This window comes from Lolium perenne, chromosome 2 (genome assembly GCF_019359855.2).
Source record: "Lolium perenne isolate Kyuss_39 chromosome 2, Kyuss_2.0, whole genome shotgun sequence".
Lineage (NCBI taxonomy): Eukaryota > Viridiplantae > Streptophyta > Magnoliopsida > Poales > Poaceae > Lolium > Lolium perenne.
Genome location: NC_067245.2, coordinates 228,698,704 through 228,722,161, shown reverse-complemented (window position 1 = coordinate 228,722,161; position 23,458 = coordinate 228,698,704).

Here is a 23,458-nt window from a genome sequence, read left to right as displayed (position 1 = left end):
GCACGTGTGTAAAGGTGACAGTGTGTGCACCGTGTTAGTACTTGGTTTATGCTATGATCATGATCTCTTGTAGATTGCGAAGTTAACTATTGCTATGATAATATTGATGTGATCTATTCCTCCAACATATGCATGAAGGTGACAGTGTGCATGCTATGTTAGTACTTGGTTTAATCTGTTGATTTATCTTACACTACAAGGTTACTAAAACATGAACATTATTGTGGAGCTTGTTAACTCCGGCATTGAGGGTTCGTGTAATCCTACGCAATGTGTTCATCATCCAACAAAAGTGTAGAGTATGCATTTATCTATTCTGTTATGTGATCAATGTTGAGAGTGTCCACTAGTGAAAGTGTAATCCCTAGGCCTTGTTCCTAAATACTGCTGAGTTACTATCGCTTGTTTCTTGTTTCTTCGTGTTACTACTGCTGCAATACTACCACCATCAACTACACGCCCGCAAGCTATTTTCTGGCACCGTTGCTACTGCTCATATATATTCATACCACCTGTATTTCACTATCTCTTCGCCGAACTAGTGCACCTATTAGGTGTGTTGGGGACACAAGAGACTTCTTGCTTTGTGGTTGCAGGGTTGCATGAGAGGGATATCTTTGACCTCTTCCTCCCTGAGTTCGATAAACCTTGGGTGATCCACTTAAGGGAAAACTTGCTGCTGTTCTACAAACCTCTGCTCTTGGAGGCCCAACACTGTCTACAGGAAAGGAGGGGGAACGTAGACATCATGTAGTGCGGCGCAACACCAGGGATTCCGACGCCAACGTGGAACCTGCACAACACAATCAAGATACTTTGCCCCAACTTAACAGTGAGGTTGTCAATCTCACCGGCTTGCTGTAAACAAAGAATTAACATATGGTGTGGAGAATGATGTTTGCTTACAAAGAACAACAGAGAACAATGATTGCAGTAGGTTGTATTTCAGATGTGAAAGAATGGACCGGGGTCCACAGTTCTCTAGTGGTGTCTCTCCAATAAGATAAATAACATGTTGGGTGTACAAATTACAGTTGGGCAATTGACAAATAGAGAGGGCATAACAATGCGCATACATATCATGATGACTACTATGAGATTTACTTAGGGCATTACGACAAAGAACATAGACCTCTATCCAACATGCATCTATGCCTAAAAAGTCCAACTTCGGGTTAGCATCCGCACCCCTTCCAGTATTAAGTTGCAAACAGCAGACAATTGCATTAAGTACTGTGCGTAATGTAAACAATACAAATATCCTTAGACAAAGCATTGATGTTTTATCCCTAGTGGCAATAGCACATCCACAACCTTAGAACTTTCTGTCACTGTCCCACATTCAATGGAGGCATGAACCCACTATTTAGCATAAATACCCCCTCTTGGAGTTACAAGTATCAACTTGGACAGAGCCTCTACTAGCAACGGAGAGCATGCAAGATCATAAACAACACATATATGATAGTTCGATAATCAACGTGACATAGTATTCCATATTCTTCGGATCCCAACAAACACAACATGTAGCATTACAAATAGATGATCTTGATCATGATAGGCAGCTCACAAGATCTAAACATGATGGCACAATAGGAGAAGACAACCATCTAGCTACTGCTATGGACCCATAGTCCAAGGATGAACTACTCACGCATCAGTCCGGAGACGGGCATGGTGATGTAGAGCCCTCCGGTGATGATTCCCCTCTCCGGCAGGGTGCCGGAGGAGATCTTCAGAATCCCCCGAGATGGGATTGACGGCAGCGGCGTCTCAGTAACTTTTCTCGTATTTTGGCTCTCGGTACTAGGGTTTTTCGATACGAAGGAATATATAGGCGAAGAGGCAGCGTCGGGGGAGCCAGGGGGTGGGCTCCCCATACCTGGGCGCGCCAGGGGGCCAGGCTGCGCTGCCCTATGGGGTGGCCCCCTGCTGGCCGCCTCCGACTCTTCTTCGACGTTCCGGAATCCTCTATGGAAAATAGGATCGTGGGCTTTTGTTTCGTCCAATTCCGATAATATTTCCTGTGTAGGATTTCTGAAACCAAAAAACAGCAGAAAACAGGAACTGGCGCTTCGGCATCTTGTTAATAGGTTAGTACCGGAAAATGCATAAAAATGATATAAAGTATGAATAAAACATGTAGGTATTGTCATAAAACTAGCATGGAACATAAGAAATTATAGATACGTTTGAGACGTATCACTCGTCTTCTGGCTCCGGGAGTCCTCAGGTGAAATATGGGTTTTTCTATATTTTCTAAGAATTTTTACGAATGTTGGATTTCTGCACAAAAACGAGACACCAGAGCAATTCTGCTGAAAACAACGTTAGTCCGTGTTAGTTGTATTCAAAACATACAAGATAGAGGGCAAACAACAGCAAAAATGTTCGGGAAAGTAGATACGGTTTGGACGTATCAACTCCCCCAAGTTTAGCTTATTGCTTGTCCTCAAGCAATTCAGTGACAATTGACTGCGATAAAAGAAACTTTCACGAACCTATTTGCTTCATATGATGTATATATTCTCACTACATGATCAAATGCTCAGGCAATTCATAATAAGAAGCATGCAACTAAGGATACTTAATAGTTATGCAAGTCATGAAAGGATACCAACACAATAATAAGCAACATGAAACATAAGTATCTGCAGGATTGCAATGTTCATAATATGATATGATAAAGTGGTATCTCGCTTGCCCTATTTGTGGCGCAAAACATAAATGTCGGGGCACCTCTGAAGTTCAAGAGAAGACTAGAAGTAAAAATATCAAAAGAATCAAGCATCACAGTTATACCATAATTAATCTTATTCCGGGACAAGCATAATAACCTAAGAATGACAGCTATGCTTACAAGAAAATGCTCGGAGAACGGATGGTGACTCAACATAAAAGTATAAGATTGGCTATGCGCAGAGGGAAGTAAGATTGCTCATGTGCTGAAGTGTAACATCCCAGGTTTTTCAAAAATTAAAAACTTGCATGCATTCATGTCATTTTTGCATTTGTTTGATCTCATAAAAATAATAAGCACAATATGAAACAACTATAGCCTTAAAATCCTAGTGTAAAACTCTTAATTTTCCTATCATGCAATTTTGGCAAAAATCATGTACTATTTTGTCTAAGTCAAAGCCCTGAATTTTACAAAATTTTAGAAATTAGTTTGACCCTATTTGGGTTCCTAAAACAAAAGTTATGTCTAAAACAGTAAAAAGAAAAGAAAAACAAAAGGAACAAAAAAAAAAAAAACAGATCGGACCGGCCAAATGGGCCAGCCCAACCGCACCGGCCACTACGGCGGGAGAAGCGGCCCGCTGCGCCGCTGAACCGCCTCTGCCCCTCTCCTCTCGCTGACGGGTGGGACCGCCTGACAGCGGGGCCCACGTCATCTTCTTCCCGTGTCCGAGCCGGACACTGCCGCCGCCGCCTTGACCTCGATGGGCGCGGACGAATCCGCACAGTCCGAGCCGCCCTCGACGTCCGTGCCTGCGCCCCATAAATACCCCGCGCCCGCCGCCTCCTTTTCCCTCAAACCGCGCCGTCCCTAGCGCCGCCAATTGACGGCGATTGCTCGCCGTAGATCGCCTAGCAGCCGCCACCTCCAGCCAAGCGCCGCCGCCGCGCTAGTCCTCCCCCGGCCGCGCCGTAACTTCCAGGAGAACCGCGAGATCGCGCCGCCCCCCGTCGTCTTCTTCGCCTAGCTCGGGAGCCCCCGCCGCGCCGTCGACGTGCACGCCCGAGCCACCCCGTCGCCATCTTCTCCGCCACCGGCTGGCGGTGAGCATCTCCCCTTCTTATCCCCTTTCTTTTTTTAATTTTTCGTTTTGTACCGTCAGATCTAGATCCAGCGGATCAGAATAGATCCCGTACCGAACCGGTACGGGCCAATCTGAGCACGCCGCGTGGCAGCCCAGTCAGCGCCCAGTCAAACAGGGTTTAAATTTTAATTTAAATGCCAGATTTGCTGTCCAACTTGTAAAATCCGTATAAAATCAACCGTAAGTCCAAATTTAACAAATTTTATATTTTCGGAAAGCTTACAATCTGTAGTACACAATTTTGCAATAATACTGTATAGGTTGTGTGTTAGATTTTGCGTCATAATTCAAATAGTTAAATTAAGTCTTTCATACTATAAAATTTGTATAAAATAATCTACTGGTCCAAATCTTATGATTCTGTACTTTCTGGAATCCTCAGAATATGTGCTACAACATAGAATAAAAATTGTACAACTTTGATACGTGCACAAACTTTTGTTAGTAAAATCTATTCAAATCAGTAATTCAACGATAAATCAAATTCTGTAAATCGTTTTCAAATAATTCCAATTGCCCTATTCTTGGGTTACTGTAGCCTATCCAGGGAGGTCAAATTCATATTTTTACAACACATAATGCTTGATGTAGCTAATTAATAGGGTTGTATATGTAATGTAGATACTCGATTAATGGTTTTCTAAATCAAATTAAATGCCCAGAATACTTTATTAACATTGCACATATCAGAGAACACATAATGCAACACTTACACACCACCTCTCTTGTGAAGTCAAGTTGTTGCATAGCATGCATGCATACATGTCTATGATTGTACATATCGAATGTTTGTTTATTTTTGTTGTGCTTGTTTGAGTAGATCGTGGAGGAGGTCAAGGTGGTGCTTGTGATTGCTGTGATTGTGCGGGTTGCCTTGCTCAAGGCAAGTGACACTCAATTTCCTACCTATTTTGTTAAGCATTAGTGTTTTTCTTAAATTAGAATGCATTGTAGGAATTTTGTTTTCCAAAATTATGCTATGCCTATCAATCCTAGTAGTGTGTAGCCACCCTTGAACCATTGCTAGTACTCTTAGTATGCCTAGCAATAACAAAATGCCACTGCTGTTTTTGAATTGTTTCGGATTGAGTATATTGAGAATTAAAATTAACAACCTTAATGAATCACCTGGGTGGATTGTTTGAGTGGTGGGCGACTGCTCAGGGCTCCGATCCCTGGGGATGGACCAGTGGACGGGTGGGTGCCTGAGAGTGCGCAGTTGAATAGTGGTTGCTTCGGACTGCACCTCTGGTTTTCATCAGAGGATCGTGCGGGGGTTTACTACCTGTGATGGGTTTTAAGCCTGCGAGTTTCACTTGTGGTTAGCCACCCAGGATTAAAGAGATTAATATGTCATCCATGTTTTAGTTAGCTTCTAGTGCAGCCTTATGGTATTATGGGCTCTGCCGGGATTAAGTAAGTTGTGAGGCCAAACTTGTTGCCAGACATGATGATGTGGCTTGCAACCAAACGAGAATGGGTCTAGCTGGTTATGGTTGAAGCCTCCTTCTGAAAGATCTTGTCTCATTTCTTCTCTTGGGAAGGGTGGGTCGTAAGGTGTGATGTCTACGCCCCCTCCTTTTCCTGTAGGCAGTGTTGGGCCTCCAAGAGCAGAGGTTTGTAGAACAGCAGCAAGTTTTCCCTTAAGTGGATCACCCAAGGTTTATCGAACTCAGGGAGGAAGAGGTCAAAGATATCCCTCTCATGCAACCCTGCAACCACAAAGCAAGAAGTCTCTTGTGTCCCCAACACACCTAATAGGTGCACTAGTTCGGCGAAGAGATAGTGAAATACAGGTGGTATAAATAAGTAGTAGCAACGGCACCAGAAAAGTGCTTTGCCCAGGACAGTAAACAAGCAGTAGTAACGCAGCAGTAGTAACGCAGTAAAACAGTAAACAAGCAGCGATAGCAGTATTTAGGAACAAGGCCTAGGGATTACACTTTCACTAGTGGACACTCTCAAAATTGATCACATAACAGAATAGATAAATGCATACTCTACACTCTTGTTGGATGATGAACACATTGCGTAGGATTACACGAACCCTCAATACCGGAGTTAACAAGCTCCACAATTCAATGTTCATATTTAAATAACCTTAGAGTGTAAGATAGATCAACTCAACTAAACCAAGTACTAACGTAGCATGCACACTGTCACCTTCATGCTAAGAAAGGAGGCATAGATCTCATCAATACTATCATAGCAATAGTTAACTTCATAATCTACAAGAGATCATAATCATAGCCTACGCCAAGTACTAACACGGATGCACACACTGTCACCATTACACCGTGCAGGAGGAATAAAACTACTTTAATAACATCACTAGAGTAGCACATAGATAAATTGTGATACAAAATACATTGCAATCATAAAGAGATATAAATAAGCACTTCACTATGCCATTCATAACAGTGAATAAGTATTCTGTGAAATATAGCCTAAGAGACCCACACGGTGCACACACTGTCACCTTTACACACGTGGGACAAGGAGTCTCCGGAGATCACATAAGTAAAATTCACTTGACTAGCATAACGACATCTAGATTACAAGCATCATCATATAAATCTCAATCATGTAAGGCAGCTCATGAGATCATTGTATTGAAGTACATAGGAGAGAGATGAACCACATAGCTACCGGTACAGCCCCGAGCCTCAATGGAGAACTACTCCCTCCTCATGGGAGACAGCAGCGTTGATGAAGATGGCGGTGGTGTCGATGGAGGAGCCTTCCGGGGGCACTTCCCCGTTCCGGCGGCGTGCCGGAACAGAAACTCCTGTCCCCCAGATCTTGGCTTCGCGATGACGGCGGCTCTGGAAGGTTTTCTCTGGTTTCGTCGAACGTATCAGGGTTTTCGCGACGGAGGCTTTAAATAGGCGGAAGAGGCGGCCTCAGAAGGTCGAAGGGGTGGCCACACTATAGGGGGCGCGGGCCCCCCTGGCCGCGCCGGCCTAGGGTTTGGTGGGCATGTGCCCCCTCTCTGGCGGTTCTCGTGTGTTCTGGATGCTTCCGGGCAAAATAGGAACCTGGGCGTTGATTTCGTCCAATTCCGAGAATATTTCGTTACTAGGATTTCTGAAACCAAAAACAGCAGAAACAAAGAATCGGCACTTCGGCATCTTGTTAATAGGTTAGTTCCAGAAAATGCACGAATATGACATAAAGTGTGCATAAAACATGTAGATATCATCAATAATGTGGCATGGAACATAAGAAATTATCGATACGTCGGAGACGTATCAGCATCCCCAAGCTTAGTTCTGCTCGTCCCGAGCAGGTAAACGATAAACAAAGATAATTTCTGGAGTGACATGCCATCATAACCTTGATCATACTATTTGTAAACATATGTAATGAATGCAGCGATCAAAACAATGTAAATGACATGAGTAAACAACTGAATCATATAGCAAAGACTTTTCATGAATAGTACTTCAAGACAAGGATCAATAAGTCTTGCATAAGAGTTAAATCATAAAGCAATAATTCAAAGTAAAAGCATTGAAGCAACACAAAGGAAGATTAAGTTTCAGCGGTTGCTTTCAACTTGTAACATGTATATCTCATGGATATTGTCAACATAGAGTAATATAACAAGTGCAATATGCAAATATGTAGGAATCAATGCACAGTTCACACAAGTGTTTGCTTCTTGAGGTGGAGAGAAATAGGTGAACTGACTCAACAATAAAAGTAAAAGATTGGTCCTTCAAAGAGGAAAGCATCGATTGCTATATTTGTGCTAGAGCTTTGATTTTGAAAACAAGAAACAATTTTGTCAACGGTAGTAATAAAGCATATGTATCATATAAATTATATCTTATAAGTTGCAAGCCTCATGCATAGTATACTAATAGTGCCCGCACCTTGTCCTAATTAGCTTGGACTACCGGATCATCGCAATACACATGTTTTAACCAAGTGTCACAATGGGGTACCTCCATGCCGCCTGTACAAAGGTCTAAGGAGAAAGCTCGCATCGGATTTCTCGCTATTGATTATTCTCAACTTAGACATCCATACCGGGACAACATAGACAACAGATAATGGACTCCTCTTTAATGCATAAGCATGTGGCAACAATTATTATTCTCATATGAGATTGAGGATATTGTCCAAAACTGAAACTTCCACCATGAATCATGGCTTTAGTTAGCGGCCCAATGTTCTTCTCTAACAATATGCATGCTTAACCATAAGGTGGTAGATCTCTCTTACTTCAGACAAGACGAACATGCATAGCAACTCACATGAAATTCAACAAAGAGTAGTTGATGGCGTCCCCAGTGAACATGGTTATCGCACAACGAGCAACTTAATTAGAGATAAAGTGCATAAGTACATATTTAATACCACAATAGTTTTTAAGCTATTTGTCCCATGAGCTATATATTGTAAAGGTAGAAGAATGGAAATTTAAAGGTAGCACTCAAGCAATTTACTTTGGAATGGCGGAGAAATACCATGTAGTAGGTAGGTATGGTGGACACAAATGGCATAGTGGTTGGCTCAAGGATTTTGGATGCATGAGAAGTAATCCCTCTCGATACAAGGTTTAGGCTAGCAAGGCTATTTGAAACAAACACAAGGATGAACCGGTGCAGCAAAACTCACATAAAAGACATATTGAAAACATTATAAGACTCTACACCATCTTCCTTGTTGTTCAAACTCAATACTAGAAATTATCTAGACCTTAGAGAGACCAAATATGCAAACCAAATTTTAGCATGCTCTATGTATTTCTTCATTAATGGGTGCAAAGTATATGATGCAAGAGCTTAAACATGAGCACAAAAATTGCCAAGTATCACATTATCCAAGACATTTTAGCAAATTACTACATGTATCATTTTCCAATTCCAACCATATAACAATTTAACGAAGAAGAAACTTCGCCATGAATACTAAAAGCTAAGGACACATGTGTTCATATGAACCAGCGGAGCGTGTCTCTCTCCCACACAAGCATTTATTCAAACAAAAACAAAAACAAAAGCAAACAGACGCTCCAAGTAAAGCACATAAGATGTGATGGAATAAAAATATAGTTTCAGGGGAGGAACCTGATAATGTTGTCGATGAAGAAGGGGATGCCTTGGGCATCCCCAAGCTTAGACGCTTGAGTCTTCTTGAAATATGCAGGGGTGAACCACCGGGGCATCCCCAAGCTTAGAGCTTTCACTCTTCTTGATCATAGTATATCATCCTCCTCTCTTGACCCTTGAAAACTTCCCTCACACCAAACTTCTCATAAACTTCATTAGAGGGGTTAGTACATAATCAAAAACTCACATGTTCAGAGGTGACAAAATCATTCTTAACACTTCTGGACATTGCTCAAAGCTACTGGAAGGTAATGGAACAAAGAAATCCACCCAACACAGCGAAAGAAGCAATGCGAAATAAAAGGCAGAATCTGTCAAAACAGAACAGTCCGTAAAGACGAATTTCTAATAAATACTTCCGTTGCTCAGATCAGAAAACTCAAACTAATGAAAGTTGCGTACATATCTGAGGAACACACACGTAAATTGGCATATTTTTCTGAGTTACCTACAGAGAAAACAGCCCAGATTCGTGACAGATAGAAATCTGTTTCTGCGCAGAAATCCAAATCTAGTATCAACCTTCGATTAGAGGCTTCACTTGGCACAACAAAACACAAAACTAAGATAAGGAGAGGTTGCTACAGTAGTAAACAACTTCCAATACACAAATATAAAACAAAGTACTATAGCAAAATAACACATGGGTTATCTCCCAAGAAGTTCTTTCTTTATAGCCATTAAGATGGGCTCAGCAGTTTTAATGATGCACTCGCAAGAAATAGTATTTGAAGCAAAAGAGAGCGTCAAGAGGCAAATTCAAAACACATTTAAGTCTAACCCACTTCCTATGCATAGGAATCTTGTAAATAAACAAGTTCATGAAGAGCAAAGTGACAAGCATAGGAAGATAAAACAAGTATAGCTTCAAAAATTTCAGCACATAGAGAGGTGTTTTAGTAACATGAAAATTTCTACAACCATATTTTCCTCTCTCATAATAACTTTCAGTAGCAACATGAGCAAACTCAACAATATAACTATCACATAAAGCATTCTTATCATGAGTCTCGTGCATAAAATAATTACTCTCCACATAACCATAATCAATTTTATTACTAATTGCGGGAGCAAATTCAACAAAGTAGCTATCATCAAATATAGGAGGCATATTGTAATCATAATCAAATTTATCCTCCATAACAGGTGGTACCAAAAGACTACTATCATTATAATCATCATAAATAGGAGGCAAAGTATCATCAAAGTAAATTTTCTCCTCCATGCCCGGGGGACTAAAAGGATCATGCTCATCAAAATCAGCTTCCCCAAGCTTAGAATTTTCTATATCATTAGCAACAATGGTATTCAAAGTGTTCATACTAATATGTTCCATGGGTTTTTTAATTTTCGGATCAAACCATCCATGTCTTAAATCAGGAAATAGAGTAAAAAGCTCATTGTTGTCCATTATGCCTTACTAGTGTAAACAAGAAACAAAAAGATGCAATTGCAGGATCTAAAGGAAATAGCTTTGAGTACTTACGGTGCCGGAAAATAGCTTAGTAGCCGAGATCCGGAGTGTGAGTACCTTTTACCTTTTCTTCACTGGCAAGAACGGCGCCGTAAAACAGCTTGATGTCTATGCCCCCTCCTTTTCACCGTAGAGTGTTGGGCCTCCAAGAGCAGAGGTTTGTAGAACAGCAGCAAGTTTTCCCTTAAGTGGATCACCCAAGGTTTATCGAACTCAGGGAGGAAGAGGTCAAAGATATCCCTCTCATGCAACCCTGCAACCACAAAGCAAGAAGTCTCTTGTGTCCCCAACACACCTAATAGGTGCACTAGTTCGGCGAAGAGATAGTGAAATACAGGTGGTATAAATAAGTAGTAGCAACGGCACCAGAAAAGTGCTTTGCCCAGGACAGTAAACAAGCAGTAGTAACGCAGCAGTAGTAACACAGTAAAACAGTAAACAAGCAGCGATAGCAGTATTTAGGAACAAGGCCTAGGGATTACACTTTCACTAGTGGATACTCTCAACATTGATCACATAACAGAATAGATAAATGCATACTCTACACTCTTGTTGGATGATGAACACATTGCGTAGGATTACACGAACCCTCAATGCCGGAGTTAACAAGCTCCACAATTCAATGTTCATATTTAAATAACCTTAGAGTGTAAGATAGATCAACTCAACTAAACCAAGTACTAACGTAGCATGCACACTGTCACCTTCATGCTAAGAAAGGAGGCATAGATCTCATCAATACTATCATAGCAATAGTTAACTTCATAATCTACAAGAGATCATAATCATAGCCTACGCCAAGTACTAACACGGATGCACACACTGTCACCATTACACCGTGCAGGAGGAATAAAACTACTTTAATAACATCACTAGAGTAGCACATAGATAAATTGTGATACAAAATACATTGCAATCATAAAGAGATATAAATAAGCACTTCACTATGCCATTCATAACAGTGAATAAGTATTCTGTGAAATATAGCCTAAGAGACCCACACGGTGCACACACTGTCACCTTTACACACGTGGGACAAGGAGTCTCCGGAGATCACATAAGTAAAATTCACTTGACTAGCATAACGACATCTAGATTACAAGCATCATCATATGAATCTCAATCATGTAAGGCAGCTCATGAGATTATTGTATTGAAGTACATAGGAGAGAGATGAACCACATAGCTACCGGTACAGCCCCGAGCCTCGATGGAGAACTACTCCCTCCTCATGGGAGACAACAGCGTTGATGAAGATGGCGGTGGTGTCGATGGAGGAGCCTTCCGGGGGCACTTCCCCGTTCCGGCGGCGTGCCGGAACAGAGACTCCTGTCCCCCAGATCTTGGCTTCGCGATGACGGCGGCTCTGGAAGGTTTTCTCTGGTTTCGTCGAACGTATCAGGGTTTTCGCGACGGAGGCTTTAAATAGGCGGAAGAGGCGGCCTCAGAAGGTCGAAGGGGTGGCCACACTATAGGGGGGCGTGGGCCCCCCTGGCCGCGCCGGCCTAGGGTTTGGTGGGTCTGTGCCCCCTCTCTGACGGTTCTCGTGTGTTCTGGATGCTTCCGGGCAAAATAGGAACCTGGGCGTTGATTTCGTCCAATTCCAAGAATATTTCATTACTAGGATTTCTGAAACCAAAAACAGCAGAAAACAGCAACTGGCACTTCGGCATCTTGTTAATAGGTTAGTTCCAGAAAATGCACGAATATGACATAAAGTGTGCATAAAACATGTAGATATCATCAATAATGTGGCATGGAACATAAGAAATTATCGATACGTCGGAGACGTATCAAGGTGAAAGTGCACAACCTCTCGAGAGTTAAACCTAAGATCTTAGCCGTGTCCCCGGTTACGGACAATTTGAGCTTTCTAGGCAGGGAATGTACGGAAGAATCTCATCACCTTTTCTGAATAAGTTAAAATTTGAGTAGCAACTGTTGGATAGTTCATGGGAGATGTAACCATGATACTGTTTATGACAACATTACAAGTTTTACAAAAGTTTTGTTTTAAAATAAAATGTAGGATAAAATTGGCTTTATGCAAATTTGCCTGAACTCCACATGCCAAATATCATGTAGATAGTTATGCCCAAAACTGCCACCATATAAGTGTCATTTGCCAGTACATCATTGTACTGATCTCCATTTGTGGGGCTGCATATTCAAACGTGCAGGTTCGTCTGAAGAGGATTACTAGGTAGGATCTCGAGTCTACATTCCAACATGTCTGCCTGTGGCGCATGGAGATGATGGAGGCTCATTGAAGTTTATTTCCGCTGTGTTTGCTTTGAATATTTATATTTGGGCTAGTCCAGGTGACTATGCAATTTGTAAGACTTTATTTTATCTCCTGTGGATCTACGTTGTAGTAATTTGATACTATTGCAATGATTACTATATTTTGTAATGTGTGTGCTATCAGTGATCCCAGGAATAACACTATACACAGGTATCTTGCCTTTATTAAAAGGTAGGATGCTACAGAATGGTATCAGAGCATAGTGTTGCCTGTAGGATCGAGACCCTAGGATTTGGAAAACCATAGGATAAAACTTGTTTCAGTTATAATTATAAAAATCTTAATTCTTCACTTATCTATTCATTTGATTCTATTCTAACCTTGCCTCAATTTTCGAAATATAGATGGGCACCTTCACCAAGCTCTGAGTCCCTTACCCCGAGGACGACACACCTTTCAGTGACACGCTGTCCCGGGTGTGCAGGTCTCTGAGTATACGAGCACCCATGTTCCGCGGGAGAGCCGTGATATCTGATGTACACGTCGTGGAACGCTGGGAGATCGAGACCACCATTGAGGGACGTCTTGTTCAGCCAGTTACCGACACCGTGGTCTACCTGAAGACGTATCCAGACTAGGAAGATGGAGTAGTGATGGCAATGCAGGAGGCATTAGCGCACATCGACTACAGGTATAAGAACGACATCGATGAGGATTCGTACATCCAGTACTTCGGACGTCGCAGCTTCGCGGGATTTTGCTTCAGGACTAAGGGAAATCGTGAAGGCATGACATGGACGGCAATCCAGTTCGAGGACATGGAGAGGTATGCCCAGAAGATGGAGCATCACCTGCGTATTGAGATGAACGACTGTGACATGACCAAGCAAATCCTCCAGGAGAACAATCTGAAGTATTATGAGCTGAAGGAACAGAGGGATGAACTAGATGCTGAGGTTGTTCAACTCAAGGCGGACAATGAAAAGCTACACGATGAGACCTTCAAACAGCAGGCGATAATCTTGGCACTACAGGCGCAGTGCGCGCATCTAGTCAAACAGATACCGCCAATCGCCACCTCATCCAGCCACTCAGGAGGCGCCGACTGTTGAGGGGAACGACTTGAAGAGGAAAGCAAGCGAGGAAGGAAGCCCACTATCTTGCTATGGAGCAGTCAAGAGACGTTAGAAGACCCCTTTAGATTTTTAGAATTTTCATTACGCTCTTATGTATTGTCCTACTATTTGATGTAAGGCAGTACCGTGTATCTTAGTCGTATTTTCGAAACTCGATAAGTTAAGTAAAGTTTGAATTTCTAGTTTTCAGTGTTTTCGTTTGGTTGTGTGCCTTGTTTGTGCATGGGTAGGAAACTTTACTTCCTAGATCTGTCTATCTTGTTTCTTATCTATGCTAAAACTGTATCAGATGCCGCCAAGACGTGACCCAACTCAGGACGCTCTAAATCAGATGATGACAGCTAAGGCACAACTCATGCAGATGATGACCCAGTTCATCCAAACCGCCCAGAACAACAACAACAATCCACCACCACCTCCACCACCACCGCCACCTCCACCACCACCACCACCCCCAGTGGATAGACTCGCCAGATTTCTGAGACTCCGACCAGCTAAGTTCTCCAGTGCCACTGAACCAATTGTAGCTGATGACTGGCTGCGCTCTGTCAGCAAGGACTTAGTCACCTGTGAGTGCACGGAGGCTGAGAAGATTAGGTTCACCGCTCACCTGCTGGAAGGACCTGCTGGGATGTGGTGGGAGACTTATCAACTCACCCATCCTATAGATGACTTAGACTGGGAAACCTTCAAAGATGGATTCCGTACTGCCCATATCTCCTCGGGCATTATGAATCTCAAGAGAGATGAATTTCGCAGTCTGAGACAGGGAGGGAGAACTCTGAAGGAATACATGGATGACTTCTGTACTTTAGCAAGGTATGCCCCAGAGGACATTGACACTGATGCTAAGAGGAAGGAGAAGTTCCTCAATGGACTTAAGGGTGAACTGAAGATTCCATTGACTGTAGCTTACGCACCCAGTTACCAGTCCCTACTTGATCAAGCCATCGCCCTGGACAATAATATCAAGAAGGAGGAGAACCGCAAGAGGAAGTTTAGTAATAGTAAGAACCACATCGAGCCGTTTCACAAGAAGCACCATTCTTATGAAGGCAGTGGGAGTCACAACTCACACAAGCATAATGGTCATTTCGGTAAAGGGAACGACAACAACTACAATGGTCATGGGCACAATGAAGGATTCAAGGGAGACCATTCCAATGGTAATCAAAATGGAAACAATGGCCGTCACAATGGAGGTAACGGACACCACAATGGAAATAATGGCCAGCACCACCACAATTCAAGGGACTTGTCCCATATCACCTGCTTCAAGTGTAAGAAGACCGAACACTTTGCCAATGACTGTCCGGAGAATAAGCCCGTTGATGCCACCAAACCCAATCCATTCCAGAAGGGACAGGCGAACCACCTGTATGTGGAGGAAGTGGTGAATGAACCTAGCACTGCGATGGGTATGTTTCCACTCAACTCGTTACAGCATTAGTTTTATTTGATACTGGCTCATCGCATTCTTGCATATCAATGGTTTTGTGAGAAAAAATGGATTACCCGGTGAAGCAATAGGGAAAATAATTAAAGTAAGTTCCCCTTGTGGTGAAATGATAGTCAATTTTTGGATGTCGTATTTTGGTTTTAGATTTTGGCCACTATACATTCACCACCCATTTAGTAATCTTGGATTCGCAAGGATTGACCGTGATTTTGGGTATGGACTTGATGACGGTTTATAAAGGAGTTATCGATTGTGTTAGTAGGTCAATCACACTCACTACCCTAGGAGAAAAAAAAAGAGAAAAAGTATTCGATTCACATTCCGCTTGAATATTGGTGATATTAGGCTAAACATCTTAAGGGGGTTAGCCTAGATCAGATACTCAGGGTAAAGAAATACCCGCGCCAATACTATATAGTTCTGTTCAGTGGAGTCACCATAGTGAGGAAGAGGCAGCTTGGGAAGATGAAGAAAACCTTCGAGATTATCACCCACACCTATTTGCTAGCCTTTTCGAAGCCCGAGGACGTGCTTCATCTTAAGGGGGTTCGTCTGTAACATCCCAGGTTTTTCAAAAATTAAAAACTTGCATGCATTCATGTCATTTTTGCATTTGTTTGATCTCATAAAAATAATAAGCACAATATGAAACAACTATAGCCTTAAAATTCTAGTGTAAAACTCTTATTTTTCCTATCATGCCATTTTGGCAAAAATCATGTACTATTTTGTCTAAGTCAAAGCCCTGAATTTTACAAAATTTTAGAAATTGATTTGACCCTATTTGGGTTCCTAAAACAAAAGTTATGTCTAAAACAGTAAAAAGAAAAGAAAAACAAAAAGAACAAAAAAAAGAAAGAAAAACAGATCGGACCGGCCAAATGGGCCAGCCCGACCGCACCGGCCACTACGGCGGGAGAAGCGGCCCGCTGCGCCGCCGAACCGCCTCTGCCCCTCTCCTCTCGCTGACGGGTGGGACCGCCTGACAGCGGGGCCCACGTCATCTTCTTCCCGTGTCCGAGCCGGACACTGTCGCCGCCGCCGCCTTGACCTAGATGGGCGCGAACGAATCCGCACAGTCCGAGCCGCCCTCGACGTCCGTGCCTGCGCCCCATAAATACCCCGCGCCCGCCGCCTCCTTTTCCCTCAAACCGCGCCGTCCCTAGCGCCGCCAATTGACGGCGATTGCTCGCCATAGATCGCCTAGCAGTCGCCACCTCCAGCCAAGCGCCGCCGCCGCGCTAGTCCGCCCCCGGCCGCGTCGTAACTTCCAGGAGAACCGCGAGATCGCGCCGCCCCCCGTCGTCTTCTTCGCCAAGCTCAGGAGCCCCCGCCGCGCCGTCGACGTGCACGCCCGAGCCGCCCCGTCGCCATCTTCTCCGCCACCGGCCGGCGGTGAGCATCTCCCCTTCTTATCCCCTTTCTTTTTTTAATTTTTCGTTTTGTACCGTCAGATCTAGATCCAGCGGATCAGAATAGATCCCGTACCAAACCGGTACGGGCCAATCCGAGCACGCCGTGTGGCAGCCCAGTCAGCGCCCAGTCAAACAGGGTTTAAATTTGAATTTAAATGCCAGATTTACTGTCCAAATTGTAAAATCCGTATAAAATCAACCGTAAGTCCAAATTTAACAAATTTTATATTTTCGGAAAGCTTACAATCTGTAGTACACAATTTTGCAATAATACTTTATAGGTTGTGTGTTAGATTTTGCGTCATAATTCAAATAGTTAAATTAAGTCTTTCATACTATAAAATTTGTATAAAATAATCAACTGGCCCAAATCTTATGATTTTGTACTTTCTGGAATCCTCAGAATATGTGCTACAACATGGAATAAAAATTGTACAACTTTGATACGTGCACAAACTTTCTTTAATAAAATCTATTGAAACCAGTAATTCATCGATAATTCAAATTCTATAAATCGTTTTCGAATAATTCCAATTGCCCTATTCTTGGGTTACTGTAGCCTATCCAGGGAGGTCAAATTCATATTTTTACAACACATAATACTTGCTGTAGCTAATTAATAAGGTTGTATATGTAATGTAGATACTCGATTAATGGTTTTTCTAAATCAAATTAAATGCCCAGAATACTTTATTAACATTGCACATATCAGAGAACACATAATGCAACACTTACACACCACCTCTCTTGTGAAGTCAAGTTGTTGCATAGCATGCATGCATACATGTCTATGATTGTACATATCGAATGTTTGTTTATTTTTGTTGTGCTTGTTTGAGTAGATCGTGGAGGAGGTCAAGGTGGTGCTTGTGATTGCTGTGATTGTGCGGGTTGCTTTGATCAAGGCAAGTGACACTCAATTTCCTACCTATTTTGTTAAGCATTAGTGTTTTTCTTAAATTAGAATTCATGGTAGGAATTTTGTTTTCCAAAATTATGCTATGCCTATCAATCCTAGTAGTGTGTAGCCACCCTTGAACCATTGCTAGTATTCTTAGTATGCCTAGCAATAACAAAATGCCACTGCTGTTTTTGAATTGTTTCGGATTGAGTATATTGAGAATTAAAATTAATAACCTTAATGAATCACCTGTGTGGATTGTTTGAGTGTTGGGCGGCTGCTCAGGGCTCCGATCCCTGGGGATGGACCAGTGGACGGGTGGGTGCCTGAGAGTGCGTAGTTGAATAGTGGTTGCTCCGGACTGCACCTCTGGTTTTCATTAGAGGATCGTGCGGGGGTTTACTACCTGTGATGGGTTTTAAGCCTGCGAGTTTCACTTGTGGTTAGCCACTCAGGATTAAACAGATTAATATGTCATCCATGTTTTAGTTAGCTTCCAGTGCAGCCTTATGGTATTATGGGCTCTGCCGGGATTAAGTAAGTTGTGAGGCCAAACTTGTTGCTAGACATGATGATGTGGCTTGCAACCAAACAGGAACGGGTCTAGCTGGTTATGGTTGAAGCCTCCTTCTGAAATATCTTGTCTCATTTATTCTCTTGGGAAGGGTGGGTCGTAAGGTGAAAGTGCACAACCTCTCGAGAGTTAAACCTAAGATCTTAGCCGTGTCCCCGGTTACGGACAATTTGAGCTTTCTAGGCAGAGAATGTACGGAAGAATCTCATCACCTTTTCTGAATAAGTTAAAATTTGAGTAGCCACTGTCGGATAGTTCATGGGAGATGTAACCATGATACTGTTTATGACAACATTACAAGTTTTTACAAAAGTTTTGTTTTAAAATAAAATGTAGGATAAAATTGGCTTTATGCAAATTTGCCTGAACTCCACTTGCCAAATATCATGTAGATAGTTATGCCCAAAACTGCCACCATATAAGTGTCATTTGCCAGTACATCATTGTACTGACCTCCATTTGTGGGGCTGCATATTCAAACGTGCAGGTTCGTTTGAAGAGGATTACTAGGTAGGATCTCGAGTCTACATTCCAACATGTCTGCCTGTGGCGCATGGAGATGATGGAGGCTCATTGAAGTTTATTTCCGCTGTGTTTGCTTTGAATATTTATATTTGGGCTAGTCCAGGTGACTATGCAATTTGTAAGACTTTATTTTATCTCTTGTGGATCTACGTTGTAGTAATTTGATACTATTGCAATGATTACTATATTTTGTAATGTGTGTGCTATCAGTGATCCCGGGAATAGCACTATACACAGGTATCTTGCCTTTATTAAAAGGTAGGATGCTACATGAAGCTTTTCATTTTGAATGCAATAGGAGTGTTGAAAATATATATTTTGAGAAATGCAACTCTTGTCAACGGTAGTGATAAATAATATGACTCATGCATAACACTTCCTATAAGTTTCTCGCCTCATGCACAATATACTAATAGTGCTCACACCTTGTCCTAATTAGCTTGAATTTCCATGGATTTTTATCGAATACATATGTTTCAACCAAGTGTCACAAAGGGGTACCTCCTTGCCTTTTGTACAAAGGTCGTAGGAGATGAATCTCATTTGATTTCTCAATTTTGATAAATCTCGACTTTTTGGACATTCATACCGGGAAGACAAGGACAACAGATATTTGGACTTTTGTCCAGCTGAAACTTCCATCATGTGAACATGGCTTTAGTTGGCGGCCCAATGTTCCTCTCTAACAATATGCATACTACAATATTTTCAACTCATGGTAAATCTCTCTTACTTCAAACAAGCAGGAGCATGCATAGTAATTCACACGATATTCAACAAGGGCATATTGATGGTGTTCCCCATGACAGCATGGTTATCACACAACAAGCAACTTATAAGAACTGAAATGCATAAGACATAATACTTACCACAATAATTTTTAGACAACTTTTCCATGAGCTATAAATTACATAAAACAAGTGATAATAATTTTGAAGGTTTAAAGGTAGCACACAAGCAATTCACTTTGCAGTGGCAACGAAATACCACATATAGGTATGCATGGTGGACACAATTGGCACTTTGGTTTTTAGTAGTTGGATGCACGAGTAGAGCTCATACTCAGTACAAGTGAAGGCTCACAATAGACTGGGAAGCGACAATAAGGAAAGTAGTAAGTGTCACAATCATGCTTGCGACGGATAAAATTAACGGAAGCATAAAAGTAATACAAGAACTCAGAGGCAAGATAAATCATCGAGGCTTGAATGACTTTTGTTTTAGTCTTATGCGTGCTTGAGCATGTGCTAAGTCGATTCAAATGAAATATTCAAAGGAGGATACCACAATATCATACCGTTATATGAATAGAGCAATGCAAGCCAACATTTATATGACATGTTACCTAATATTAGTAAATTGGAACTAATCATGAGAGAGCATAAACTACTGAGAATCATTAAGTATCATACACCTTACAAGAACACACTTATCATGTCCACATAAATAAGTATATATAAAAAAATGAAAACAAATAGAGTTCATACCAGCCTCTCACCACAACTCGAATTGTTGTGACCTTCATTATTGCTCTTCACTTGTGTGACTTGAATGATATGAAATTATAACCAAGATCTAATGAAGTCACGGAAGACCGTTGAACTCTGCAACAACTTTACAAAACCGAAAAAGAATAACAAATATTTTTGGGTTTTCGATTTTTAATCAACACACAAAGCAAAATCTTTTTGGATTTTCGCATAGCAAACCATAATGAGAAAATGAAGCAAACTAAGAAGCAAATGAAGAGAAACAACAAACATATTTTTTGTCATCAATAACAGCAAAAAGATAACAGCAAAAATAAAGTAGAAACAAAATCAATAAGAGAGTGGATTTGGTGTTCAGGAGGGTACGTGCACACGCCTTCGTTACCGTTGGATCAACGTTGAGATTTATTTTATGGCTCACGGCGACCATACGGCGTGAATCTCTTCTTGGCTGTTGTCGTATTATTAAAAAGCAGTCCCGGCATCTTCCCCCTAATCACGCCCACCTCCACCCCACTACTCCACTTCCTCCACAACAGCCAGACCCAAACCATGTCCTCCGCCGCCAACCCCTCCCCCGCGCATGGCGGCAGCCGCCCCGCGCCTCTCGGCTCAGAGCACCGGCGCCGCCTGCCGCCGCCGCTGGGAAGACGACGAGGCAAAACGCTGCCGATCTTCAACGCCATTGAGGCCGGGGTTGCCGCCGTACAGCAGGCCCTGATGCTCCGACGGCCACGAACCTGGCGTCTTCGCCGTGGTGTCCCTGCCCGACGAAGAATCGGAGCGCACTTGATTGGAATCTGCATAATTTTATATGCATTTAAACTTGTTTGATTCCATAGAAAAAAAAATTGAAGGACTCCAAAAAAGATATTTGAGTGGATTTTTGGTTTTCTATGAAATGTAATGGAGAGATTGGTTCAGTAAAATTCCCGTGGAGTGCAATCACACAAACCAAACAACTATTATAATAAAACAAATTAAAGAGGTGTCAAGATCCTAAATGTGATTAAGGGTTTCTTTTGAGTTAAAGAGGTGTCAAGATCCTAAATGTGATTAAGGGTTCTTTTGATAGAAAGTACGGAGTATGTTAGATACTACCATATAGGCGTCAAGATCCTAAATGCGTCAAGATCCCATTTTCAACTCAGGGAGCAAGAGGGGCTCTACGCCAATTATTTTATTTACAGGCTAACGGTAGAATAAACGGTGTTAGACACGTGTCGCATAGCAAGCGCGTGCTCACCTACCCATGTGAACACCAGCGTTCATCCGAAATCAATAACAGCAAAAATAAAGAAAACTAACATAAACCCACAAATGCAACAAGTGGCACAAATCTGCCAACCCAGAACGTTAGGAAAAGATCGATTTTTTCTGAAAATGTTATGTAGCTCATCTTGAAAAGCTCTCAACTAACCAAAGTTAGATAACAACCTGGGGCATATTCTCAAATATTTTCAGCTCAAAGTTCCATTCTGGCTATTTATACTAGTTTTTATGGTGACATCACATAATCTATTTTTAGATAGCAACTCCCCAAATTCTTACCTCCTTCCTATTAGAGGCTATCCTTGGTATAAAAATGAAATAAATAAGCTAACAAGAGTCTATTACAGCAGTAACAACTTCCAAGATTCAAATAAAGAGAAATTACATAAACAAACTAACAAGAACAAAAAAAAGCGAAACCTGGATATACTAAGTTCCGACGGAATATGATATGTAGATGAGCGAGATATCGGTATACCGCCCCCCAAGCTTAGGATTTTGTCCTAAGTGGAGGTCAACCCCATGGTGAGTAGTGGCTCCAGGATGGTGGGTCATCCCTAGCATGATCATACCCTGGCCCTCGTGATGATATGGGAATCCAGCAGTGTTGGAGGGCTGGACGAAGTTATCTTCGGCCTCACCTCCATCGTCCTGTACATGTCGCTCCTGCTCCGCTATGTATACGTCAAGCTCTTGTTCTGTGAGTAACCATCCTTCCCTAGCATCAAGGTTAAGCAAAAGGGGCGCATGCAAATTGACTAGGCGGTCGGTCTTAGTTACCCACCGAGATAATGATTTTCTTTTGAAAAAGGTAATTTCATAAGGTAGGTAGTCCATGTTAGCTTCGTAAGAAACAACTTGATGTTGCATCATTGAATTAAGATCAAGCCTCTCCAATGGAAATTGAAAGTCCAAAGCATGTGGTGCTAGACCGTGAAAGGCTAATAAACGAGAGGCAATGAGGCCTCCACAAACTCCCCCTTTCTCGCGGTTAATAGTAAGATGGGAGGCTATCAAAGCGCCCAAATTATACTCTTCATCTTGTTTCAAGGCAACAACTAGGAAGGCTAAACCATGAGAGGATAATTTGCTTGCAACCTTTCTAGCTAGAACGCACTTAGTAATAAAATAAGAAAAATATGGAATAGAGGGAAGTTCAATGCATCGGATTTTACCATCCTCATCTGAGAAGCTCCTACCCTAACAAATTTCTTTATAGAGATCCAACAATGGCTTGGGTCGTTCTGATAACTGCGACAGGGAGTTCCAGAAGATCGCCTCGAAGTTTGGCGCTAAGGAAGAACTCAACGCACTCGATATTGTTACAGATCACACGAAACCACCAGCCGATAATCGGAATGTGAGATCCGACGAATTTGACATGGAAAAGGAGGCAAAGAAGCAACAAGGTACACCCCTCTGACCCGAAGAAAATAGTCAACACTTCGGCAGATCTTACTGTCGCATATGAAATCACGCTCACCGAGTTCCTCCGTGAGCGCTGGGAAATATTTGCATGAGAACCATCCGACATGTCAGGTATTCCCAGGGAACTCGCTGAGCACGCCCTCAATGTTGACCCCAAAACCAGACCTGTACAGCAGACGATGCATCGTTTTTCAGAACAAAAAAGAAAAGCTATTGACGAAGAAGTTAATCGACTCCGCAAAGAAGGATTCATTCGGGAGCTCAAGGAAGCTGAGTGGATAGCTAACCCAGTCATGGTGCCAAAAAAGGATACGACAGCTCTTCGCATGTGTATCGATTACACAAGCCTTAACAAGCATTGCCCAAAGAATCACTTCCCGCTGCCCTGTATCGACCAAATAGTCGACTCCACAGCAGGCTGCGATCGTCTCTCCTTCCTCGATGCGTATTCAGGATATAATCAGATCAAGCTCAAGAAAGAAGATCAGGAATTAACCGCGTTCATAACCCCCCACGGCGTTTATTGTTACAACGTTATGACTTTCAGGTTAAAAAACCGCAGGTGCCACTTATTAGCGGTGTATGCAAGCTT